The sequence below is a fragment of the Gallus gallus genome, chromosome 7 (assembly GCF_016699485.2).
Source record: "Gallus gallus isolate bGalGal1 chromosome 7, bGalGal1.mat.broiler.GRCg7b, whole genome shotgun sequence".
In the NCBI taxonomy this organism is placed as follows: domain Eukaryota; kingdom Metazoa; phylum Chordata; class Aves; order Galliformes; family Phasianidae; genus Gallus; species Gallus gallus.
In genome coordinates, this window is record NC_052538.1 from 10,391,042 (window position 1) to 10,406,912 (window position 15,871).

Genomic DNA, 15,871 nt, shown 5'->3' on the forward strand with positions numbered 1-15,871 from the left:
ACTTTTTTTTTTAGGAGGGGGAGGGAAGGGGAGATGAGGTAAACCTTAAAAAGTAGCCTTTTGCAATTGGCGAGAAAATGATTAACAAAAACACCAAGGGGAGAAGAATTCTAAAATAAACCATTTTCAAATGTTGTTAGAAGAATATTTTGGAAGATAAAAACTCCCAACTTGGATCGAAAAGAGATCCCCACGCGTACACATCCTGCTCCAGCCGGAGCACGTCAAAGGGCTCGCCTGCCCGAGAGGTTCCCCTGCTGCCCCCAGAGGCATTCCAGCCGTCCTTCCACTTCGCTGCAGCTACCGGCAAAAGTCACTCCCACTTCCCCACACACGCAGCACTTTCACCGAGATTCAGCTCTCCAGCAACCATTACATACGGCCCATAATTTAACAGGGATGCTGCAGATTTAATAAGGCACCGATTACATACAATTTCAGAAGACATCCAAGTATAATATTGATATGGGGTGGATCACAGGGCTGCAAAGTTGCAGAGACATTCCGTAATCAATTGGCGTTTAACATTACGGCTCGCCAGCCCACAGGATCTCTGTCAAGTACATAATTGGTAGCTTTAATTAAAGGGCTACCCACAGCTTCATAAAGAGCTGGAGACCAAGGGCCTGCAACAACTGCAAAGAGATGACGAACTTCATCAGGTTCCTATTACTCTCCTATACACCACCAGAGGTGGTCACGTGCTAATTACAGGGCTCTTGCTACAGCACACCGGGCAGTCTTCCAGACCCGTATCTCCGCTGCAATCAGAGCCACTGCAGCTTATCAGACTATTAACTTGGTCCCTGCTGGAAATGTTTTTACATCTTTCCTCAGGTCTTGGAAGCTGTATTATTTTGGATTTCAGGCATTTAATAAACACACCAGTAAGACACGGTGATAAAACTGCTGCTCCTCCTAGATCCCCTTGTTGAGGAACCACACTCAGGGTGACTATTGTCCCGTCCGGGCAAAATGTGGGAAGACATCCTTCCTAGCAGTGCTGTGCTGGCTGCAGCACCTGCATTCGAGGCGGGAGATGAGAGCCAGAGGGGTCACTTCCCAGCAAACATCTCCCAGAAGTATTCGTGCATCCTCAGGAGGGCAGTGAGATGGGCCGCTGCCAGGCTGCTGGCCCAGATGCACCAGCGAGGTGGTTCCCTCTCCTCCGTTCTAACGTGTCAGCACTACCGGCACCAGGCACAATAATGTCCTTCTGTGAAGCCAAAAGAGTAGCTGTGTTTTGCAAGTTAGCTTGATTTCAGAAAAGAGAATGTGCAGAAGTCCTCTGTAATGGCTGCTGAGCCCCCAGATCCAAAACAGAGTAAGAGCTTTCAGGCTGTAAATTGTTCTGTCCTACCCCAAAACATGCCTACCTCTTGCTAACAGTGGTAATTTATCATGTTTAGAGAGGTGCTTTCAGTTTACTGGATGATTATGTCATGTAAGCTCCGAGTGCTAATTGCTATGGACTTAGAAAGCATCTCTGAAAGCATTTGTGTTCGGTTCATTTTCAATACATCAGAAATCCTAAATTCTCCATATTTGCATTGTATAGTGTTGTCAGAGGAAAAGAGATGGAATCTTAGTGTACAAAGCAATGACAATATACGTATTTACTAACGAAAACTACATACAACAACTGTTAATGCACAAATGCAGCTGAATATCTAGGTCTGAAGCTTTTCTTCCTCTGTTCCTGGTTTTCAGCTCTGGTACACACAACCTTGGGCACTTGTGAGCTGCTTCTAAAAGGAACCATAGAAGATCTTCTCAGAAAAGCAAAATGTGTCAAACTTCAACTGGGATCCACAGTTCTGCATAAAAAGGGTGAAAGCCACCACTCTACATTAATAAGGGAGAGCTGAGCCCAGGTAATCGGGAGTCATATCAAACAGAACTATTTCTAAATGCCTTATACTCTACACCATAGATGTACCAAGAGCCTCTAGTTCTGGGCACTGCACTTTTGGAGACACATGGGTTTAGATTTTAAGCAGTTGTTGAACAAAGTTAATCTCACTCTGGAGCTAAAAAACGAACATAAGCAAGACTCTTTCATATCAGAAATCCTTCACATGTTTGTTATTACGTGAGTTCTCGAAAATATTTTCTAGCAGAAATACTTGGCACAGGAAAACCAGTCCTAATGTAGTTGTTCGGCTAAAAAAAAAACACCAAAAAACAAGATCAAGAGGCTAGCGATGCAGTCATATCCCAGAATATAACCCGAGACTCAGACAAACCAGCAGTGGGAGGACCATTTATACTTAGCGACTGGGTTGTCAGCGTGAAAACCTCAAGTGGGTTGTAAGTGTAGGGTTGGCTGTCTTTGGTTTTTTATATTTGCTGGTTCAGCTATGACAACCAAGGCATGTTGTTGTTCAATTTGACTAAGCAGACTAAATCAACTGATTTCGTATGTATTTCTTCACTTTTGTTTGCCTTATCTCAGTCCATTTGGCTGATAAGTAGGGCTGGCAAGAAGCAACAGCATTTTCTTTAACGATTATCTTCCCCAAACACCATCTCGTTCATCTTCAGCACCACTGAAACCAGACATGCATACTCAAAAAAAAGACTCCAACTTCATCCATTAAAGCTACAAATCCTTGGTGTGCCATGCAGAGCCAGCGCTTGGCCCCACGACAGACTGGCATGCTTGTGTCAGTTGCCAAATGCGTTGCCAAACAGGTCAGTACTTGATTTTTTTCTTCTTTCTCTCTTTTTAAAGTGTCCATTAAAGGACAAAACACACCACGTTTTCATTCAGCCCCACTGTGAGTTGCATGTTGAATTTACCAGCAGTTCTTGGTTGCTTCTTATCAGAAACAGATTCTCTTCTTTCCTCACCTTCCTCCAGAAAACCTTGCCCTTAATTGGTTTTGGTGGCATTTTCAGAGGGGCAGTTCAAGAAACTGAGAGCTAGATTTATTTATTTTAAAAGAAGTCTAAGACTATTTTGAAAATTCATTCACACTCAGAAGTGACACCACTTTTCTAACTCACGTTCCCAGCCATTTCAAAGCACACTCAGAACTGTTTTTTTGGCTTCCATTGACTCTAACAGGAGCCGGACTTGGCAAGTCCCCTGAAAGCCTCACTCAAAGTTGAGCAGTTAAGAGGTTAAAGGAAACCCAGGTAGCCTTTCTAGCTCAGGATCCGAAGTAATGTAGGGCTCTTCCTCTTACTCTTCTCCCTGCTTCACGGTTTACAACCAGCACTGCCAGGGCTTCTCAGGCAGCATCCACCTCTCCACAGCAGACAGATACAGCCAAGCCTACAGAAGGCAGATTCCTGTCTCAGCCCTCCTGCTCTCCAAAGGCTCTCTCACCTTCCTACACAGTATGAAAAAACAATAATAACAAGGCTCTGTTTTGATAGAGACAAAATGGTTGTTCAAATAGTTCTGCTAATTTCACAAAGATGCGTGATAATGTTTCACATATGGCTCTGTGCCTTTTAATAACAGAAATTGAACACACATTTCAAGGCACAAGTTTTGTTGATAGGCTGCTGATAGTCCAGAGTAACTGTTTGCCTTTTGGTTTTAATTATTCTAAAGACAGCCCAGGGATCATTTACCCAGAGCTAATCGGTTTATGGGCTCTTTAAGAAGCAAGATAAGCCCACAGATGTGACAGCAAGCAGTGTGGGGGTCAGAGCTACCACAAGGACCTATGCTCTGGAGGATGAGAAGTGGAAGGGAAGGGATACGCTGCGGCCTCGGGCCTCTCAGCAATTATCACATGGCTGTTAGGACAGCCCTGCTCTGTGTAAATACCTCTGTTTTCTCCAGAGGGGACTCTGGTCTTGAGAGTACGGTCTACAGTCACTGAAGTTATTCCTGGATCATACCACCAAAAGGTGGGCAGGAATCTGGACCCGTCGATACAGGCTGTGTTACTGGATGCCAAGTATTATCTCTTTATGAGTGCTACCAGCTATCATTCTAGCCAATGACAAATATTTTGGGGATTAAAAATAACCAAATTATTATATAAACTCTGGAAACATCTTACGGGCAAAAGATTATTTTATCCAGAACATAAAGATTATGGAGAGAGAACACTGGAAGCCCTAAAACATAGAAGCCCAGACTGTCTTTGGATTCAGAGGATTAACAGCAGATCTAAAGCACCTGAAAATGCAACAGGTTGACTCCCCTGCACTTGGAGAGAGTCGGAGGCCAGTAGCTTCACAGCCACTAACACAGCCACCCTTCATGTTGGGGCACAAGGAGAACCAGACATCACAGCTACACCCTTTGCAGCTCACGCAAACCTTGTGGAAGAAAGGCTCAGGCCTGCCACATTTGAAGTTTCTCCTTCTTTTGAGAGACCCTATCAATTTTGCAGAGGTTTTCAGCCCATTATCACATTACAGGTAGACAGTTGTCATAAAGCATTAGATCTAAGCGAGGCTGACAGCATAACTGCAGGCTTGCTCCAGGCTTGGCAGCCTGTGCAGCACCTGCAGGCGCAGGACCAGAGCAAGCTCCATCAAGAGACAGGCTGGTGTAATCTGCTGTGAATCACTTTGAATTGCTGCCTTTAATTGACAGGGCACTCAAGACCTGGTCTGCTATACAGACAAAAACCTCAAACTACGTATGTGCACACATACACACACACACTCTTGCCAGGAACCCGCTTGCCCTCAGATGAGCAATTGTTAGAGACCCTGCTTTTTTTTGTTGTTGTTAAATAGAGTTATGTGTTTTGCTCTGCTCACCATCATCACAGGAATAAGCAAGAGCAATATTTCTTGGGAGAACTGCTTGAGTTTCAGGCATGGGGTCAATCAGCACGCAGCTTGGGGAAAGGGAGGGGGCATGCACTTTGGATAGAGTTATGAAAGCTGAAACCCTTTGGATAGAGTTATGAAAGCCGACTGCTGTAGGACAGCAACCAGCTCCCACAGACGCACAGGGTGAGATGACAGCTTTCCTCTCCAGGCATACCAGTGTTCAGGTACGTCACGCAGGTTTCAGAGCACCTCTTCTTGCGCAGTACCTGCAAGAAAACTCTCCTAGCTAATATAGATAGCGGAAAAAAGTAATGATTGACACCCTCACACTCTACTGTGAGTTTAATCTTGCTCCCTCTAAAAGCAAAACAGCATTTGCTATGGATTTCAATTAGCAGCTGTCAAACTTCCTTGGTCAGGTAAGGAGGATTTCTCTTTTATTACCGCTCCCCCACATCACCTCCTAAGCAAGCTCTTACCTCCTTGCATCCCAAGGTAAGCTGCAAGCTGTGCAGCTCCATTGGCTTCAAGGTTTGTTGTTTGACTGATGCCAAGATTTTAAAGAACTTTTAGGCCCAAACTCTTACTTATGCTGTTCCAGAAGAAACTGAAACTGAAAGTGTTTAACCGCCTAGGCTCTGTGCTGCCAACAGAGTCTGTAGAAAGGCCAGAAGACAAAGGAAATCCAGGCCTTAGAGGCCCCTTACCATTCTCAGGGTTTTAATTAAAGTTTCCAAAAAGGTTTGCTGAAAGGATTAAGGGGCAACACTGAGAGCATACTTGGGGGAGCATTCTGGCTGCTGAGCTGACTCCCTTCTCTGCCACAGATGCAGTTGTTTGCTTCTTGGTGAGAGGCCAGCTGAGAGAAAAGCCATAAAGTGATCACATGGCTGAAGTGGTTTCCATGACCAGACAAACCCTTCTTTTTATTCTATTAGAGTCTGCAAGGCCCAGACTCCAGTACCTGAGCAGACTGGCAGCTGCAAGCTCAGAGCCGCAGCACGTACCCAGGGCTGCCGGACGCAGCTGAGCAGGCTCTGCCCTCCTCCGCAGCCCAGGGCACCAGCCTGACCTCTTCAGCCCTTGTCTAGCCCCACGTGTTCATTTCAAGGGGTGATTTGTAAGAGGGACCACCAGCAATAAATGTCAGATTTGGTTCAGGACTTGGTTTAAAGGCATTTAGATAGAAGAATAATTGCACAGGGATGTGGTTTGCTCTGGAGAAATAAAGGCTGTGTTTAAATGTCTGAAATTCCTAGTGACTCTAATAATTGCAACCTCTGCCTCAATAAAATGCACAAATAATGTTACTGAAACATTTCCAATGTAAAGGTATTATTTTTGGTTTAAAACAGATGCAGTAGTTAGTATTTAAAAGGAAGACGTCTGGGCGGGCTTACCTCTGTTTCAAGGGAAGAGAAAACTACTGGAACAGTGGTTTAGTCCCTCTTCTTCTGTTTTTATAGCCTTCGTACTACAACATCATAACTTTCATGCAGTGTCTCTGTTGCCTTTTCCAACCTAGAGGAGAGCAGCTACTGCACTGAGGAGGTTTTACTGCACTAAGGGGTGTTTAAGAGCACGACCAGGTGAGCCAGTGGAGAAGTGCTCGTACTGCAGCTGAGCCAGCTCAACAGGCACAGGCATTGCCCCACGCACAGCTGTTAGACCTGTCCAGCAGGCACCAATTAGATTCAGGAACCTGGGACCCCCTGCCGGTTTTGACTTAGGGGTTCCCAGGGCCACTCGAACCACAGGCCTGTAGCTCAAAGTCTGTGCAAGTTCAGTGGCATCCTGCTGCTTAAAGATGCACTGAGGTGCCTGCTAGTAACTCTCAAAAGGTATCAGCTGCAGGTGGGCGCTTTACCAGCTTACTTGCTTAAATACCAAGTGCTCGTACTGCTTCTGAGAGCACAGCTCAGGATCCCCAGCACTATCTGAAATTTGCCTTGAGCTCTCTGCTGACCTGCACTGCTCACATGAGCAGTCAGATGCACCTACAGAAGATGGCAGAAATTGGGCCAGTGATTCATGATTCATGTGCCTATAGGATTAGCTATAATTAGCGTCTTCAAGTAAGACAATAACTGTATCATGCTATCACACTCTATGGATGCAGTATCAGCACATATGGAAGACATTTATTACTATAAATATTCAGGCACTTGATAGTTATCCAGAAATATAAAATCAGGTTAATCATTCTATCCTACAATCCCTGGCAAGAGATTTGAACTCAGGTTTTCTGGCTCAGCTGAAGGTTTTACATATGTGATCATTTCTGCCAGCTGGCAGCACTAAAATCATAGGCTGAAGCAGTTTTCCAGCAGCCAAATCTATCTGCACAGTAATGTTACAGAGCTTAGCTTTCTGCAAGCCATATATTACCTAAAGATATCTTGCTATTGCATAGAGCTAAGGAAGTTTCTGTAGTACAGGTAGAAGAATCACTTTTCAGAGTTAATCATTAACATCTCTCAGGGAAATAAACAATTGAAGCTATTGTGTTATTTCCAAAGGTTGCCTGGGGCAATTGAAATACTAATTTCATTAGCTATCATACGTAATACAAGGGCAGCTATACTGCCCGTGCATGCGTGTCTGTAAAACTGTTTCCAAAAATAAGCTGAAGGAGGAAATCCCTGAAGAATGCATTGCTACCCATCAGAGCAAAGGCCTGGGAGAATAAACTAACAAACTTTCCTTTAAAAAACAAAACAAAATACACCCAGCAACGTCAGCCCTGTGCTTGCTCAGCTTTTACTAACACAGCACACCATGCTTGGACTCATCAGCCCTCCCATAAGTCTGCCTGGCCATTTAACAGTCCTCCATTAGGTGTCATGAAAGCAGAAAGGTTTAAACTTTCACTTCTGTCTCACTGCCACAAGGCCTGCGTGTTCCTCCTCAGCACCATTCCTCAAGGGAAACCACGGGGGTTTGACAGACACAGGGCCATGCCTGGTGAAGCTACAATAAAGGCAGGCCCACCCTCAGGCCCCGCGCTTGTCCCAGCCTGCCCGCACCACCATCCATGCACGTAAGATGAAGGTCCCAGGTGCTCAGAGATCAGCCAGATCAGGGCTCGTGAGGCAGCTCCAGCTCCTTGTAACGTGCACATCTGGGGAAAGGACAGCTACTTTCACCGGACATGGAGTCAGAGCCAAAAAAAGCACTGATGGAGCCGTGCCAGCACAGCGGCAGCCTGGGCACCCCTGCAGCAAGCTTCTGGAATTGGGAGGCTGGCACAGGGCCAGCCTGCAGCCCTGCAGGACCTGCACACAGCTAAAACCTCCAGCAGGAGCCAGCTGACTCTCTGCAGAGCCTGTGCGACACATCTGTGCCCCAGTCTGCACCGCATCCCACAGCAGACACGGTACCCGGGTTACTGCATCACCCATTAGCTGATGGCCAACTGACTGGAACCAGAAAAGCCAGGGCGATCGTGGTGCAAAAAGGGATTACAGCAAAAGGCAGCAGCTAGTAGCTGAGCACTCACTGCTGGTGTTTCTCTGTGAATTATCCCAGTCAGATAGAGCCGCTCATGTGTTTGACTCTAAAACAAAGCAAAGTTACTTTTAATGAGTGCTGTTGACCCAACATCCCTGAGGAGTAAGACTTCTCCTGTAGTTCAGGTACCAAGAAGACAGAACATCCCATCTCTGAACCACGTGCAATAAGGCTCAAGCAGGTAGAGCACACGCAAGGTTTCTGAAGCACCCAACATAGGGCCTTCTCACCCTTCACCAGAAAGCCTCATTAACTCATGTAACCTGTTCAAGGTTTGTTTCCCCCTCCCAGCCTGCACCTACCTACAGCTTACAGCCTCACGATGATGATCACCACCACCTCACACACATACTCTGGAAGCACATGCGTCTTTTCATCCTGGAAACAACCTGTTCTTCTCCTCCTCCAGGACTTTTAGGTAGCCCATCTCCCCTGCTTGCTACACACGTCTGAAGGCTGTGAACTCCCAGCCAGAAAACCACTAAAAAAAACCTCATCTTACCTTGCAGGACACCTTCTTCTCATTCTTCCTCACCTGATATTAATAGAGACCACTCTTAAGCCCTAACAGCACAGCAGTGAGTGGGACAGCCTCAGGTAAGGTAAGGTGGGATGGGCTGGCCCAGGTCAGCATCTCTTCCCCAGAACAAGTAACTCCAGCTCACCCCACACACCCACCTGGGTCAGGCCCCACAGCTGAGTGAGCCTCTCACAGATGCTGCCAAAGCTCTCCTCTAGGTGCTGGACAAGAGGGACAAAGGCACTGCAGCAGAATACTGTGAGTTCCTTGGGTGGCTCTGAAAGGCTACAACGCCAACAGGATGTTGCAGCAGTCGATGCATTCATTTACACAGTTATATGCAGCATATACTGCATTTCAGCCCATACATCTATGTGCAAGACAACATGTTCTGCTTACCCATAGAACTTTAACGTTGCATCAGAAAAAAAAAGACAATTTGCAGAGGGTGAGTGCCTGTTAATCATAAGCTAAAGGGGAAAAAAAATATTTAAGTGAGATATAAAGAGAGGAAGTGACTCAGTGGGTGGGAGGGAGGGGACAAGCGTTCCAGACAGATGGGACATGAATAACTTTTCCATCTCCCTCTCTCTTCTCTCCCAAGTCTTGCAGGAACTGCTGTGTTGAAATAGTCAGTCATTAACTATTTGATGAGGTTTTAAAATCTGAACTGAATTCTCTGAATGTAACCAACTATTATTACAGGGTCTGCCTCACAGCAATGCAAGTGTTGGAGCCCTTTGGCAAGCCATCGCGGTGAAGGCAAGACCAAGCACTCGGCAGGAAAAGCCACTAAATGGCATCAGCTGTTCAGCTCCACACGGCCCTGGCAGTGCAGAAGGGAAGGGAGCCGCAGCGCTGGGGGAGCACGCAGCCTGCCCGTGTGCAGCACCAGGGCAGCCGCGGGCAGCAGCGCAGTGTGAAGCTCAAGCCCTGTGGCTCCGCTTGGCCCACAGGAGAGCCAGGCCTCGGTGCGTGCCAGGTGGAGGAAACCCTGCTCATGCTGGCTCCCTTCCTGCAGGGCGGTCCCCGGGGAAGATTCTTCCCCTTATCAGCACGCCTCTCCTCAGAGGGCCAGGCCAACGTGCCCAAGTGCAGGGGCAGGCTGTGAGCACTGAGTTCCCATACTGCCCATGGGGAACCTCTCCTGCTCAGGCCACCATATGCTACAGAAACTGGCTCTGAGAAAACCTCAATGAAGCATTTCCTCTCCCAGATGCCAAAGGCTAATTGACCAGCACGAGACCTGCTGAACTTGGTGGAACCGAGGTGGATATAATCACTCAAAAGAGCCAATAACCAATTATCTGAATGGCTTCAGCAGTTTCAAGGTCTGCCTCTTTATTCAAGAGCAAAACAAAGATCAATTTCTTAATATGCTTTGTAATATCTGCTATTCCTTCCCTCTCATTATTATTATTAGCATTGCAGCAGTGTTTTTTGTGTATAATGAAAGAGTATGACAAGAGCTGGAGTGGCCTGGGTGGTAGAGAAGGAATGTGTGCATATATATACCTACGTCGATGCGTACATACAGTGCTATGGGCTCGGCCCAGCCCACAAGCTCTGGCCGTGGCTGCTGCCAGGCACACACCGCTGGGAGCGTGCACTGGGGCACAGAGCTCGGTGCCCAGCACTCATCCAGGCAGCCCTCTGTGGTGATGCGCGTGGAGGACACCAACCTGTGGCAGTGTGCTGGGGCACGTAATGCCTCCACCTGCCAGGGCCACATCCGCCAGAGCCCCGTGAGACATGCTCCTCAGATCCCAGCATTGCATTGCCCTGCAGTTCCCCTATGTGTTTTGCTTTTGAAACTGCAGGTTCCTTTTCTCTCTGCAGCTACATCACCAACTGAAATCGTGTTCCTTTTGTCAGAAAGCCTCCAGCACTGCTTGCAGCCTTCTGTCTTACTCTGAAATACTAAATACCACCGCACTGTACAAATTCCTCCCCTTCTCCCAATACCTCCTTTTCTCGCCCCCTGAAATCAGGACCACTTGGAGATAATGCTCTCACGCATGAAGATAGGAACAGCACCATCACCATTTCCGAGCATCTCCCACAGACACCACTGCGTGCTACCAGCAGCCTGCTGGTGAACGTGCAGGCTTCCCTTCTGGATGCGTGGCTCTGCATGGCCCTGAGAAAGCCCCCTCCAAACCAGCAGCAGCAGGAGCGGCCTCATTTCTTGTGCCTTTCAGCTGAGAGCGATTTACCAGACTGCAAAACAGCAAATCATTGCAGAAGGGGTCTCTGGAGGAGAAATGGAGACCCGAGAGGATTGGGGCGATGCTGGAAGCCCTTTTTTAAGGAGCTGTAGATGGATAATTGTCCAAGACAGAGTGGCTTGTTGACTTTCTCATAGCAAAAGGCAGAGGGCTGTTTAATTGATTTTAGCCTGTAACTAAACATATACTTCTTTCAATATAATGAACGGCAATGCTAAAATACTGTTCTCCTAATGTAAATTGATCCATTACAGATGAGTGTTTAGATCAATGTGTGATGTCCTCATTGGAAATAAAACTGTTTGCTCAAGATCGTTATAAAGACAACGGGCACTGATAGATGATATCGATGTGACAAGGCATGGCGCTTTGACAGGATATTGCCCAGATGATGCCCTCCAGTTAGGAAACCAACATTCACCCAACAGCCACATGTGCCTTTTTAGAGGCAACAAGAGGAAAAGATACCAATGCCTTTGAGATAAAACACAGATGGAACTAGAACAGCAGAGGGTGTCATCAATGCCACACATCCTCACCACTGTACACGGTGATAGAAGACAGCCAGAGTAACATAAGCACCCACTGAAATTTCACATGCCAGATCTCCTGTGTGCCTTGCAATGTTACAGCAGCAGACACCTTCCCAGAGCTTCATATCCAGTGTTCCCATGGGGCAGCATGATGGGCAAGGGATTGCTAAAGGTAGAATACGCAATGTACAAGGCCCACGTACAGTCCCTCTGTCTGTAGGACACCGAAAACCACGCTGCTGCATTAGGTTCACAAATACAAGGTCACGCATCCCACTGGTTTTATGGTTTTGTTACTCTTTTTTAACATTTTATCAAAAAATATTAAAAATTAAAGCGTTTTGTTACTTATACAGATTATATGTAGTATGCATTTTATGAAGGCTGTTCCAGAAGTAAGGCTTTCTGTTTTATTATGTTGGCCCACAACATCAGAGGCGGATGTTGGTGGTATGGCAGTGAGGGTTGAACCTTCCCACCAATATTCTGTTAAATTTTGTTGCCGTGTGACAGATGGCAGCAGAGGGGCAGTCTGACCAAATGGCATCTGACATGGATGTGCAGAAGAAGCAAAGGTGTGTCACTGAATTCCTCCACAGGGAGAAAATTGCACCCACTGACATTCATTGACACTTGCTGCACATCTATGGAGACCAAACAGTGGTTGTGAGCAGTGAGGGCTGTTCCAGCAGTGGCAACAGTGACAGTGGTCACCTCGGCTGGTGCAGGTTTTAATGAGCACAGGCTTTGTTCGTTGCTTTGTTGGCTTTGTTCATTGCTGACAAAAATGCAGGGCTAACAGTGGTGACTCTGCTGAAAAGCAGTTTTTTGTAGCTGAGAATGCGCTCTATTTGCAGTACATGGAAATGCACAGGAGGCATTACTTCTGGAGTGACCTACCATATGCAGCCCAGACAGACAAAAGGTTGGACACCTGTGGACTACACGATCCCAGGGGGTCCCTTCCAACCTCAACCATTCTGTGATTACACCATTCTACAATTAATACGTGTTTCCCAGGCTGGCAGCTAGTTGTGTGGTCTTCCATTACCTCACTTTCTCCGGGCATTTTGTCTCCTCTGTTGTGAGTGGAGGAAGCTTCCTACGAGCTGGAGTACGGACTTGCCCTCACGCAGGACCGTGCCCCAGCCACTCTTTGCTGGGGCAGCTGCAAGCACTTCTCCTTCTGCTTTGCTTTGCATTGTTTTACTTTGAAGCCCGGTGCCAGAGCTCATCATGGCACTCAGTGAGATGTGCCACACCACATCTCAGGGACGTTGTCACCTCATGCTTCACGGCCAAAAAACCTGGACAAAAGGAACCCGCGCCGTCCACGACCATAGCACAGCACCACTACTGCGGATACCTAAAATGGCCGCTAGGGGCGGTAAAATGGCCGCCGCGCGGAGCAGGGAGCTCGCCTCACCCATTGGTTGGGACGCGGCTCGTGCCGCTTCTGATTGGCTGTGCTTGCCGCCCGCCTCAGGATGACCGTTGGCGGCGCGAGAGCTGTGTGTGAGGGCGCGTGCAGGCAGCCTCGTGCCGGCAGTCCCAAGGCGGGCACAGCGCGGGGAGGCATCGGGCCGCTCGCGTGGCACAGCTGAGGGCCTCATCAGAGCTCTTGACTTTCAGGCAAAGGTTTGCTGTTGCTCAGATTTAAGGAAGTGACATGACACAAACGTGGCAGATTTGCAGAATAAAGCTATGTAACAAACAGCAGTGGGTAATATCTGTGAATGTTCATGGTTCTTTGTAGCCAACAGTTTTCAATAATAATAATTAAAAAAACCTCCTTCTGTCAGTACCTTGATTCACTCTAAAAACAAGTAAAAAGGTGAGCTCTGTCATTAGCAAAAGCAGACTTTTCCTTGCAGTAGCCACAGCTTGCCTCTGCTGAGCACTGAGGTCTCGAGTTGGGAGAATTCATCTGTCAGAGCAGCTACGTCAGGGGAGGAGGGAAAAGCATCCTTCACTACCTGTGACATTCAGCCAGAAAAGACTAACAAAAAACAAAGGCTGGAAGGGAAAGCTAGCCAAATTCCCATTGGAATATGGTACAGATTTAGCAGGGAGGAAAACCACCACTCAAACAAACTACTGAGGGCAGTGGTGGATTTTCTGGCTTTCAAGGTCTTCAAATCAAGACCAGACTCCTCTGAAGGGTAGGTGATGCCACTGCTGTCAGGAAGAAGTGGATGTAGAGCACTGCTATGGGACAGAGGGGATGCACCTTGCCCTGGGGGCGGGGCTGGGGACTGCAGGACCCCCAGCAGAGGTGAGCTGTCAGCAGCAGGGCAGCCTCCCACTCCCGCCTCCCTCTGCCTAAATTATTTCCTTCTGGCTCTATTGACCCACACCCACCATTGAAGCAGAACCAGCATTCAGCCATCAGCTGTGAATATGTTTGCAGGGAGGGCGAATTCTGCAGAAACTCGTGCTCAAACTGCTGCTGTTGCTCCCTCGCTCAAACTGCCTTTGCAGCTGAGGTCTGCATGTGGGCAGAAAGAAGAGCAGCTGGGCAGGGACACCAGAGCCACCCCTCCCCATCCTCCTGTGAACTCACCCTAAGGTTTCAGGGGTGGCCTGCATTTGCCACTCCCTGTTGGCTTAGTCACATTGCCTGCTCTCCAAGTCTCAGACTGCCAGCATCTCTCCCCCTGGATGACTTGGCTCGTGTTATTTTGTGTTAAAACCGGTATGTTTTTTTAATGGCTATAAATAAGTCAAAACTGCATCTTTAATTAATCACTGCACTTTATATTGTAAGTGGAGCTTTTTTGTAATGACTCGTTTATGATTTTAAGATGCCATTTGCTCACTGTCAAACCTACCTAGCTTTTATCCCTGCACGTTTAACAGCTTCAGGATAGAAACCAAATTTCATCAATGAAGAATTCTAATCCACCTAGTCTAGTGTAAATAATTGGTTACTAAGTGGGAAGAGATTGAACAGTTACTTTTATCTAAGCAACAGTGAACTTCAGGCAATTGGCTGTATGTTCATTGTCTTACAAACATTTCAAACCTATCTTAAGATGTTTATATTTCACTCACACAGGTTTGAAATTGGAAATACATATGTCCGGATGACTAAAACATGTAAAGCAGATAGGAGTAGCAGCATGTAAAGTATAGAGAACTAGAAGCATTAATAGAAATATTTCCGCTATAGCAGCTATTAAATTATTTTTTTTACTGTTTCTAAGAAAAACCCATATGTTTATAGGATTTTTTTCCCCCAATTAAAGTGTGTGTGTGTGTCTTTCTGTAAATATTATTTAGACTCACACACAGAGTGCATGTATAAAATTATCTATCAGCAAAGCAAGGGCTGTTGCTCCTTTTGTTTCTTGCCCCGCTGGCAGGCAGGAAAGGGCCCCAGTCCAACACCGCTGACAATTTGGCAGCAGCTGCCCAGGGCATGGGCTCAGTTTGGAGGGATTGCCCATGCCCCACTGAGGCCTGTGGAACCGCAGCCCCGCCTTCCTGCCGTACACACCAGGACTTTGCCAGCAGTTGAGAACAAAAGGTAGTTCGCCAGCCCCAAGTGTGCTGCCTCACAACCATTTGCTGGTACAAACAGGCTGCGTCTCTGGCGTGGAGGTGTTTTGTTCGGTTCTCCTTTGCCTGCTTGCTGTTCCCATGGAAGGGGCGAAGGGAGCCCAGGCCCTTTTCAGAGGCGACGCCCGGAGAGCTGTCGTGCGTTCCAGAGCTCAGCACATGGCCAGATGCTGTTGTGCACAGCTTCGGAGCGATAAGGTTCCCTGAGTGGACAGACAGACGGTTATTTTTATTTGGTCTCAGATTAAATTCAAGTGACAAGCAGGTGGCTGGATACCAAAAGATGTAGTTATTCTCACTCCTCCATTCTTTTTTTCCTCAGGGGAGCACAGAAGTATTTTCTATAAGATGTAAATATGCCTTAAAAAGAAGAAAACTGTATTAGAACTATAGAAAAAATAGGAAATACTTTTAAAAATTGCTCTACCTCAATTCCTAGACAACTCAAGTCTGACGTGCGTTGTATGCTCTGCCTGCTGGGATTGAATCCAGACACTCACCACGTTGTTAGCCTAAGAATTTGGAGCAATTTTTTCCATTTATCCGTATTCTCCCCAAAATTGTTTCGCACATTTCTCAGATAGATCAGTCCTTCCGGCATTCCTCTAGACACTCAGTAGGATGCCCTGCTATAAATATAATAAAGCCTTTTATTATGTCCATTAACCATGGACATGTGTGCTCCAAAAGTTTCCTGACACGCAGTCATTTGTGGCTTTTTAATTATAAACAGAAAATATCTACCAGCAAAAGAAGGCAGCAGACTGGAA

The 15,871-nt window shown here is 46.9% G+C and overlaps 1 long non-coding RNA gene across 1 annotated transcript in view; it reads right to left on the reverse strand.

Moving 5' to 3' along the window:
- LOC121113393 overlaps positions 1-12,929 on the reverse strand; it is an 80,980-nt gene extending 68,051 nt beyond the window's left edge. The window contains exon 1 of the long non-coding RNA XR_005861505.2: positions 12,592-12,929. This is a non-coding gene — a long non-coding RNA (uncharacterized LOC121113393). The remainder of the gene's footprint in view (positions 1-12,591) is intronic.
- Between the last annotated feature and the right edge of the window lie 2,942 nt (positions 12,930-15,871).